We start from the raw sequence: 11,457 nt of genomic DNA, 5'->3' as shown, positions 1-11,457 counted from the left end.
TTCCACTCTCTTAAACTCAGTAGCCTTCCCACTGTTAGTATCAGAAGATGTCACAACCGGTAAAACATGTGCTTTCGGTTGCAGTCCTTTAAGCTCACTAGCTGATATAACACTGATATTCATGACATTTTCTTTAATTTCACTAGACTTCTTAGAGGCATCTCTGATAAACTTTTCTCTTTTCTTCCTTTCTTTCTGCATAGATACATTACTTGCAATAGTTTCTGCATTACCGAATATTCCTTCAGATGGCTCCCTAGGTGCATCATGTAGGGCTTTTGCATATGTTTCTAGAACAGGTAGGTCTACCTCATAACCCATCTCAGTAACCCAAACAGTTCTAGGGCTTATTATTTCCATCCAAGTGTCATCTCTCTTAATGATAAAACATATTTGTTTGTTATATTTATCAACTATGCTCTATGATAATCTCTCTCTTGCTCTCATCTTAGTTTGAAATGTTTTGAATTAATCTGCAATGTTCTTATCATAGTCAGTGCCCATACCGGTGAAAGCTTCCTGTATCTATTTTCCTACCGGGATGTCATAACCAAAATCCTTGTGACCTATGTCGGGTATCTCTTTGGTAAAGTATAGGATGAAGCATACTAGTAGGTTCCCAAAACAGAAAGTACCTTTCTTATCTCCCTTAATCTTATTCAAATTGTCAATTAGTTCATCTTTAATCCATTCACAAACATCTATCTTAGCATTATTGTTCACCATCTCATATGCACTGTGAATACAAAGGCTAGAAACCAAATTTAGTCTATTGACATGTGTTGCTTTATATCCAAGTATCATACTAACATATCTCACATTTATATCCTTGACATCATTGACTCTAAGTGACTTGCTATCAGATGTGGCTCTGGTTAAGCTTGTCACACTCTTGTTAGGTATTTTCTTGGTTTTATCAGGCCTACTACCGGTTGAAGGTAAACCAGTAACTACCTTAATTGCTTCCTTGGTTATCTTGCAAACTGACTCTAACCACATGAACTCTCCATGGACTCTGCTTAATACAAGTCTTACAACTTCCTTTGTAAATTTGGGAATGTTCAGTATTTCTACAAAACCTAAGTCTTCCACAATCTTATGTTCAGGTTTAATCATGCCTTTTTCATCGGTAATAACCTCATCAAACATTTTCTTCAAATCTTCAGTCCCTAGGTTTTCTGTGTTGCAATGTATGTAGATTTTAGGGTCTTCAACAAATGCTACACCATTCGGAATTTTCAAAAAAGCTCTCACAGAAGCATCCTGCTTTGCATTCTTGGGGATTATCTTAAACATGGGTCTACGACGTTTAATGTTTTCAACAATGATAGGTTTTTCAATAAACTCACGAACAGAAGATGAGGTTGCCATTTTGATAAATACCTCTTAACTAAAGTTCACAGAATGCCTGAAAAATCACTTCACAGCTTCGCCTTAGAATGCCCTTGCTCAGTTTCATGCTCTCTAATTGTTTGAATGCTTGGTGAGTCGGAATGAGGGTTTTTTGGTGCTTTATAGCCAAAAAGGTTCTTTAAAACTGCATTAAATGCTCGTCGGTTAAGTGAAAACTTAACACATCTACTGGTAAAGAAGAAATGTATCTTCTCAGCATCAACCAAGGGTAAAATGCATGATTTTCAATTTGCTGCAATACCCCCTAAGTATTATTCCTTAGTTAGATGAAGGATCTCCTACCAGTGGAGGGTTACTCTATTCTACTGGTGTAGAGATAGATTCATCAACTTTATGATCTACCTTCTTAATTCATTGTTTTGAAAAATCTTGTTTTATTTCATTTACCTTTTCTTTTACCTTCACACTAGATCCTTTATTGTTCGCCGGTATAGTCTTTCTTCTACAAAATTTTGCAATATGTCCAATCTTGTTACATGCATAATAAGTTACTTTATTCCTCTGAATAGCTTTTTCATATTGTTGACCGGTATGTGATCTGCATTGATTAGATAAATGCCCAAATCTACCACAAACATAGCATTTCACATTCATTCTGCAATTTTCTAAACTATGACCAACTTTGTTGCATTTGGAACATTGACCGATGGGTGAGTTTCTATTCTGATTATTTCTAAATCTACACTGATTTGCTCTATGACCATATTTGTTGCAATTGAAACATTTCCCATTAAATTTATAAGCATTAGGTTGTCTTACCGGTTTGTTCTGATCTTGATTATTTGCAGTATCAAAACTCTCTCCAATTTCAAATCCAAGTACAATTGTATCTCCATTAGGTTTTTGTCTTTTCAGCATGTCATCAAGCCTTTCTGAACTTTTCTTGAATTTGTCTTTGTGTTCATTTGCAGTGATCAACTCATTTTCCAGAATTCCAACTTGTCTTGTAAGCTCCTCCTTGTCATTTTGCATGTGAATAAGATCTATCTTTAGCATATCATTCTCATGACAAAGTCTCAGATTTTCATTTCCTACATCATTAAGTCTCCTAGTCAAGTCTTCTTCATTCTTCTTCCTATCTTCAATATCCTTACATAACCTCATAGTCATATCTTGCATTTCATTCTTCATATTACTGTTCTCTTGCCTTAACTTATTTGCAATGTCTCTAAGAGTTTCCTTTTCATCATCATCATTATGTATTTTCTCATGAAGTTCCTTTCTCTTATTTTGTGCTATAACTAGGTTCTCCTGAAGTCCTTTAATGAATTCCTTAGTAGTCCTTAGATCATCTTGAAGTTTGATATTCTTAAATTTTTTTGCATCAAAATCTTCAAGAGCTCCTTCCAACTGTTTTCTTAAGTTCTCCATCTGTACCGATTTTAGAATCTTCCTCAAGTTGTTAGACTTTTGCAAATAGAGGACCAGGATTTGATACCAATTGTAGTCACATAAATCTATCCACTTAATTAAATGAATACTTAGTATTTATTTGATTATTTAACCATCAATTAATAATTAATTAAATTAATATTTAATTAATTCATCTTAACCCTATTCTCCTATTAATTAAATAAATTATTCAATTTATTTGATTTAATTCACTTAACCAAATTCAGACCATTAATTAAATAAATAAATCATATTTATTTAATTAAATCTTCTCTCACATTTAAATAAATTAATATTTATTTAAAACCCCCAAAATCCCACCTCTCACATTTAAATAAATAAATCATTTATTTAAAATCACCTTTATCCTCCACCCACTTGCATTTTCCTACAAATACAAGTTGCACAATTATTTTAAATAAATCATTTATTTAAAATCACCTTTATCCTCCACCCACTTGCATTTTCCTACAAATACAAGTTGTGCAATTATTTTAAATAAATAATTTATTTAAATCACATTTATCCTCCACCCACTTGTATTTTCCTACAAAAGCAAGTTGCACAACTATTTTAAATAAATTATTTATTTAAAATCCTATTTATCCTCACCCACTTGAAACCTTTAATGGTTTCCCTTAAAGTATTCAAACTTGATGACTTTAAAGTCTTCAAACTTGATGGCTTCCTTCTATAATCTTCTTAAGACTTTAATGGTTTTCCTTAAAGTCTTCAAGCCTTTAATGGTTTCCCTCAAAGTCTTCAAGCATTTTAATGCTTTATCTTCATTTTTCTCATTTAAATAAATTAATATTTATTTGAATATTTATCCAAATGCAAATTACACCATTTAATTGAAATAAATGATTTTATTTTAATTGAAAATACCAAAATTTCTCCCACTTGCATTTTCCTACAAAATCCACTTGTATGCCTAAACCCCTTCTAGATTCTTCTAAACCCTTCCTAATTAGCCTAATCCATCCCCTAAATATTGTCACATTCCTAAGCAAATTGGAGTCACTTCTCAAAGACTCCAAAGTCTTTGAAAAGCAATTAATGCTTTGTGTGTTCAACAAATTAACCCTCAAAGTCTTTGATAACCATTGAAGGCTTTCAACCTTCAACCACTTAATCCCCAAAGTCTCCAATAACCATTAATGGTTACCTCAAACCCTCCCACATGGTTAAAACATTTGTTTTGACTCAACCTCTACCCAACCCAAAGGTCTCATCAAGCCTTTAATGCTTTGACCATGATTATCTCTTAATCATTTGCACAAAGGTTTATCCTTGGATTAACTCTTAATCCAATGGGTAATCTTAATTTAGACTTGACCCTTACCTTCTAAGATAACCATGAGGTCTTCTCAGGCCTTTAATGCCTCCAACCTCTTCTCTCAACCCAATCCTATGTTGACACTTGTCACCATTTTATTGGTGCCAATTGTGCACATGGATCCCCAACTTTCAAACTTGGCCCTTGATTAAACCATTCAATCTTAACCCTTCATTTCCCCATTTCTTCTATAAATAGAACCCTTCTCCTCAAGCAAAAGGAAGCATTTAGAGTATTGTTGTTATACTGGCATTAGCATAGAGCTTTTTCATAGCATCACTATCTACTCTTGCATAGTATTTGCTTATCATATTCAACTATCTTGAATCTCCATATGGCATCCATGGCTAGTGCTAAAATCTGAGAGCTACACTCATTTGGGACTTGGAGAGGAGAGGAACAAGGGAGGAGCAACTATGAGCATCTTGATTAGCTATTTCATTCTATGTTTATATGCTTTCTATTTCATGCTTAATATCTCTCTTGATATGCCTGTTTAGGATAATCTTTTGTTGCTAACACTAACGTTTGTTTCTTGTGCTCTTGTGTGTGTTGCCATCAAATAGATTTTCTAATCCTTTTTGCAGAGCATCATTTGGTGAACCCGACGTGAATCCAAACACCAAAAAGATCAACTTTTTTTTTTAACCAATAACATGTTTGAATGTTGAAAATGTCACACAGGTTGCGCTTTTAACACTGTTTTGGTGCATTTGACATTATTTTAGCGCTATTCACTCTATTTCAGTGCTTTTCCCTTCTCTCTCTTTCCCTTTCTTTTAGTGCGTTTGTGTTAAATAGTGCCTCTGTTCAAACACAGACTAGCACTATTGTAACAAAACGTTGTACAAATCACCTTGTAACCAAAAAAAAAAAAAAAATTAGGCTTGTAGAAGCCCACCAAATAGGCGGATTTTACTAACTATTTTTCTCTTTTGTGCAGATTTAAATTAGATTAAAAAGTAGATTTATATTTTTTACTAACTTGTTTTTTGAAGTTGGTTTTAAAAATGAATTCACTTTTTATTTTGGTTTAAAATTAACTTCACATTTCAAATTTGGGCTTTTAAAAAAGAATCACACATTTGTTTGGGGCTCTTAAAAAGAATTTCATTGTTCAAAGGTAAAAAGAACCACAAACTTATACAAAAACAACTTTATTTTTTTTGCAAGTTAGGAAACAAACTTCATTTTGGTGCTTAAAATCAACAAGGCCAATTTTATTTCTTGCATCAAGATAAAACTCACAATCCACACTTCCATTTTTGGTGCAAATAAAATTCACAATCAACTTGTCTCATTTTCAAAGCAATTTTACTTCATGCAAACGTGTTTTTCATTAAGTTGACCAGGATTTTCAAATTCTAGTTTACTCAAACAATTGCCTTTGAAAATTAAAAAGAACACCATGATTGTTGGAGCAACATCTCCAAATAGTTAGATCACATTGCAATGACAGATTAAAAAGAACAAGTGTTTTTTGTGCTTGGCACACTTGTGCAAAGAGTTGGTCGAGTCCTACTTCTAACACACACTATCCTCTCCCTTGGCTTTCGTGGTCCTAGGTGCAAGAGAAAAGTGTTAGTAACACTCAAAATTTTATCTTTTTAAGAGAGGCCTGCCAAGAGACACATCACTCTTGGGAACGACCTTGAGCAGTAAATTCTTCGAGCCGCTATAGAAATCAGGTGTGAGTGAAAGCTGTAGCCTTGGGTATAGCTGTTCCTATAGTGTAACTGGCCGAAAGGACAAATGGGCCCCACCACTAGTTACAAGGCTCTTAAGTGAGTCACTGCAGAATGAACTTATGTCCAAAAACATCGAACATGACTAAACACCTTTAAGTAGTAGCCCACCCGTTCTATTGATTGAGGATATTTGCGATATAATTTAGTGCAATAGCATAGATGGTTTTGCTCCCAAGATACTCATCATACATATTTCCTTGAGTAGAAACATAGCTTTTTGAAAAGTCACTTGTGGCTTGATAAAAGTGGTGACTCCCCCATCATAGGGATCATCTATTTTTTATGCTTGTGCAAGACTTAATATATCACATCCTTACCTGCCATGGCGGGATTCATAAGGTATGTAGTACCAAAGTCGAAGAAATATCAAGATGTGGGCTAAATTTATCACAACTGGCCATTTGACCTTAGGGATAAAAAGTGTTTGAAGTGTGTTCGTTTTACAGACCTAGTGCAAATTGAGCCGACTTCAGGCTTTGGAACTACACCTTAAAATAAATCTAAAGGAAGGGTCAAAAACAAGTCCAAGAATTGGGTTGATCTAGACCCATACTCATTTGTGCCTTTGAGGCAACATTCTTGTGTTTGTGTGCTTGCTTTGTTTTCTTGTCAAGGAAAAATCAAAAAAATCAATCCCAAAAACAAAGTATTCATCCAACATTTCTCAAAAACAAACAAAAATATCAAAAACAAAGTACAAACAACAAAGAGACAAAATTTATGACCATTCTTCACATCTTGCGAAAGAAGAAGTGTCATCAAAATATTACCTTGAAAAGAAGACCATTAAGCTCAAAAGATTTGATCAAAAGGAGGAAATTCTTCTATCTCAATAGACAAATCTTTGTCTCACATAGAGTCTTTCTACATCGCATGCGTCTCTATCTTCAAGGTAAAACAAACGAGTTTGATTCCGAATCATTGAACCGCAGAGCTTTTATGCAATATAGAGCTCTGAGTTATCACAAAAATCAAGGAGGAAAGATTAATCCCAACTTCTTCCCAAACATCTGTATCACCTACAACACAGCTTGAGAAGTGCCACCAACGCCTGAAAGGGAAGAAGTAGAGTTTGTTCCATTTGTAACACAAAGTTTTTATTAAAGTTGAAAACAAAACATCCATCATCTCATTCATACATCATTATTCCATCATCAATTCATCCCAAAACTCTCAAAACATTAAGAGGTTCTTGTCCCAAGTTCTCTTTTAGATATTTCTTGAAATCAAACACATCACATCACTTTTAGATTGTTTCTACATCTAGGATAAGCTCATCCTAAGAGACACATCTACGCAGGTTAAAACTAGTTCATGAGTGAATCCTCTCATTGCTAGGTAGTCAAAATCTGTAACACATCTCAGATTTCTCTACACCTTATCACATCCAAACTCCTCAAACAAACAAGCAATTCAAAGAAGGAATTTCGGTTACATCTACCTTAAAGTGATAGAGATCCCCATACAACACAAAACACTAAATCATCCATCTTTCATCGAACAACTCATCATCATCTTCAATCAACTTCAACACAAACTTGCAAACAAAATGGCTCAAACCCGATCACGATCAAGGCAACAAGAAATATAAATTGAGGAAGAAGAGGACAACCTCAATGAATTTCAAGAAGCACTTGGAGGAAATGTAAATGATGAAAACCCAAGTACTCCCACTCCTTCAACAATCGAAAGGGTTCAGCATAACCCTCATTTTAACAGATTGTTTGATGAAATACTTAGGAGCAATGCGGATGCTCACTTCTTAAAACTCGCTCAAGAAGGAGCCAAACTCCCCTTGGACTTTGATCTTGCCCAATTAAGACAAGCATCAGAAAGACAAAGTCACCATGAGGAAGAAAGAGGTAGAAATCACATCAGATATAACATTCCTCGAGGTAATCCACCACCTCCTCCTCCAAATGAAATGGAGATGTTGCGGCAACAAGTCGAGAATCTCGCCCAACAACTTAATAGTGGTGTTAAGACCAATCAATTCTCACTTAATGATATCTGTCCCTATCCGTTTGATAGGAATCTTTATATGCCACCCTTTCCACACGGGTTCGAAACACCCAAATTTGAAAAATATAGAGGAAAGGGGGATCCCCGTGATCATGTTCAAGAATTTCATTCTGCTTGTCTTGAAGTGGCTTATGAGGACACATACCTAATGCACCTTTTTCCCCAAAGCTTGGGAGGAACAACCACATCATGGTTTTCCTGACTACCAGGTGGCATTAGAACATTTGAGGAACTCATCCAGAAGTTCCTATCTCATTACTCTTATAATATTGAACGCGACATCACCATGGCTGATTTGTGCAATACCAAACAAAAACCAGGTGAACTATTCTCAGTATTCCTGCAACAATGGTGCCAAATGTCTAGCAGACGTTCTCTTCAGTTACCTGAACGAGAACTAGTGGAAATTTTCATTTCCAACTTAAACAAAGAAATGGAATTTCACCTGGATGTCAAAGACACAGACTCTTTTAACGATATGATCACCAAGGGTTTAAAATGTGAAAGGGCACTCATCAAGAAAGGACTCATCAAAATCTTTAATGAACCAAAAGATGGTCCTCGCCCGCGCTTCAATAGCGATAAACCAAACTTCTGGAACAAGAACAAGAATATCGTCAACGATGGAGTTGTCGATGCCAGGACTGTCCAAAATGCACAACCTGTGGTTCGGTTTGTAGGACAAAATCCTCCACCTCAGAATAACACAAATGTTCCTTCCAATCAAGGTTGCATCACATCTCACGATGAACCAAGACCTCGTTAGCAAAAATAGAAACGCACATACACTCCCTTAGGGGAACCCATTGAAATAGTATTGCGACAACTCATTTCTCAAAATTTGGTCACTCTACCTAAACTATCAAACTATGAACCTCAGGTCAAACCAACATGGTGGCGAGATACTGAACACTGTGAATTCCATCAAGGAAGAGGACACAAGACAAGTAATTGTCACCGATTGAAAGATCTCATTCAAGATCTTATTGACCGAGGAGAAATTGAGATTGAAGGACATGACCCAAAAACAACAAATAATGATCATTTGATGTTTAAGAATCCACTTCCATCACAAGATCAAAGGGGTCCTTCCACTTCCCGGCGAGGCACTGATACCACTGATTATACGTAGGCTGCGTATAACTACACTGTAAATCACCTGTATGATGCCAGTGAACAAATTGCAACTATAACCTTCAAAAATCCCACCTCAAATTGCAATGTTGTTACGCGTCGCGGCAAAGTCACCATCAAGGCAGCTCCATAGGGCACCACCTCCGTCCCGAAGCAATATAACCTTGTGGAACAATTAGACAAAACCCCTGCGCTCATATCCATTTTAGAACTATTATGCTTATCACCATCTCATAAAACAATCTTGGATCAAGCACTCCAAGAGGCGTCAGTCCCTGCAAACCTGAATACGGACCAGTTTCAAGCCATGGTTGGAAATCTAAAGTCATCACCTTGTCTCACTTTTTCTGAAAGTGACAACTCCTCCTTCCAACAACCGCATAACGCCTCACTCCACATTGAAGGCTTTATCAACCAACACAGGATCAAGCGAGTCTTGATAGATAATGGAGCAGGCCTAAACATTTATACACTACAATTGGTCATAGCATTGGGATATGCAATAGAATCAGTGGATCCTTGCAAGAAGATCACCATCAAGGCCTATGATGATGCAGAGCGTTCATCCAAAGGAGCTGTGGTACTACCAATCCGAGTGGGCCCTGTGGTAAAGCACATCATCTGTCAGGTTCTGGACCTTCCTCTGCCATATAATCTATTATTAGGGAGACCCTGGATACATGCCATGCAAGCTGTTCCATCTACCTACCATCAATGTATCAAGTTCCCACATAACGGTACAGAGATCACAATCTTGGGTGATGCAAATCCCTTTGCATTTTGCCATAATATCAGCCATCAACCAGAAATTACTGTTCCTAATAATAGGGAAGCCATTTCCTCCACATCATATGTAAGTCCCACCTCTCTTGCCAGTTCGAACACCCCTATACCCAAGAAAGAAAAGCTTAAGATGAAAGTAGCAGAGGAAGGTCCTGGAGAATACAACTTGAGTCAGCTCTTTTGTGTAGGACAAATGCCCACTTCTCCTAGAACACATGGTAAACCACAGCAGTTACTCCAAAAACCCATAGTCATGCTCGCATGTGCTTTGACGCCTTTTATCCTTGGAAAGAGTCAAGAGGAAGAAACACAAGATGAGGACCTAGCGGACTGGATCTATAAAGATCCCATCACCACTGACATACTGCGAGTTACACTTCCTACAGAACAGTATGGCAAAGGCCTCCTCATTATGCAAAGACTGGGATATGATGGTCAGAGTGCTTTGGGATACTGCAAACAAGGACGACATGAACCGCTGCTGCCAGAGTTCAAGCCCAAAGGTAATACAGGCCTAGGCTTTGAAAAAGAGATCCTTCCTAAACTCAGATTCAAAGGAAAACCCAACAAACCATTTTGCCCACCTACGACAAAGAGGACACCTTTCATAATCAAAGCACCATCAAGCCATATCCCCACTGCCCCATCAAGGCTCACAACTCCACCGCAACCATCACCAATGCCAAACATCCCACCAATCAAACCAGTAATCCCATCCGCGGCAGCCATCACATCAATAAAATCATTCGCAACCACAACTGTATCAGAACCCGCAACAACATCTATGGCACCAGCCATTCCAATAGAAACCACTAAATCAACACTGCTGATACTTCCAGTGACAAATCCTTTAATCCCCATCACGGTTCCTACAGCACCGATCACCACAAAGGTACATAAACTAATCACACCTGCAGTATTCAACTCCAGCGACATCCCAGTATGGTATAGCAATCGGATGCTGGAAAGTGATTCAGAGACCGACTCACATGAGTGGGAATTTGATTCTGTATAGCTTAACACTTCAGATGAGGAAGACACATCACCACCTCCGCCACGCAAAGACATCCCTATTTACGGAGAAGCACAGATAAAGACCACTTGGGTACCTGAGCTGGAAATATTTTCCACAGACCCTACGTCTCATCCTACGTCTGATTCTGACAGGGTGAGTACCATCAACGACCTTCACCACACTGTCTTAACCCTCACGGATACATCTCCTGCACTTAACCTAATCGATGAAGTAATGCCCATTATCCACCCTAAACTCATCGAATGGAACCAATCAAATCCCCCATGTCTTGACCTCTTCCAAAACGATGAGGCTATCATTGACTTTTTGGAATTAAGGGATAATCTACCAAGCGGGGATCACAAAGCTGGATTCGCCATTGAACTTAATAGCGCAGCATACTTTGGGGTGGATGCCAAACCCTTCAGCTGCAAAAATATAACATTAAAACATGGATATTCCAGTGAAAACCACACTGTGGCACTGTTTGATCCAACAAAAGTAAAAAGAAAGAGCGTATCCAACGGTGAAAACCTCTCTGAGGCACCTGAGGATGAAGGGTTTGACATTCTCCTTGCTAATACACAATAGGAACGATCAATGATCCTCAT

The sequence above is a fragment of the Cryptomeria japonica genome, chromosome 5 (assembly GCF_030272615.1).
Source record: "Cryptomeria japonica chromosome 5, Sugi_1.0, whole genome shotgun sequence".
In the NCBI taxonomy this organism is placed as follows: Eukaryota; Viridiplantae; Streptophyta; class Pinopsida; order Cupressales; family Cupressaceae; genus Cryptomeria; species Cryptomeria japonica.
The sequence above is the reverse complement of the archived record's forward strand: the minus strand, read 5'-3'. Positions refer to the sequence as shown.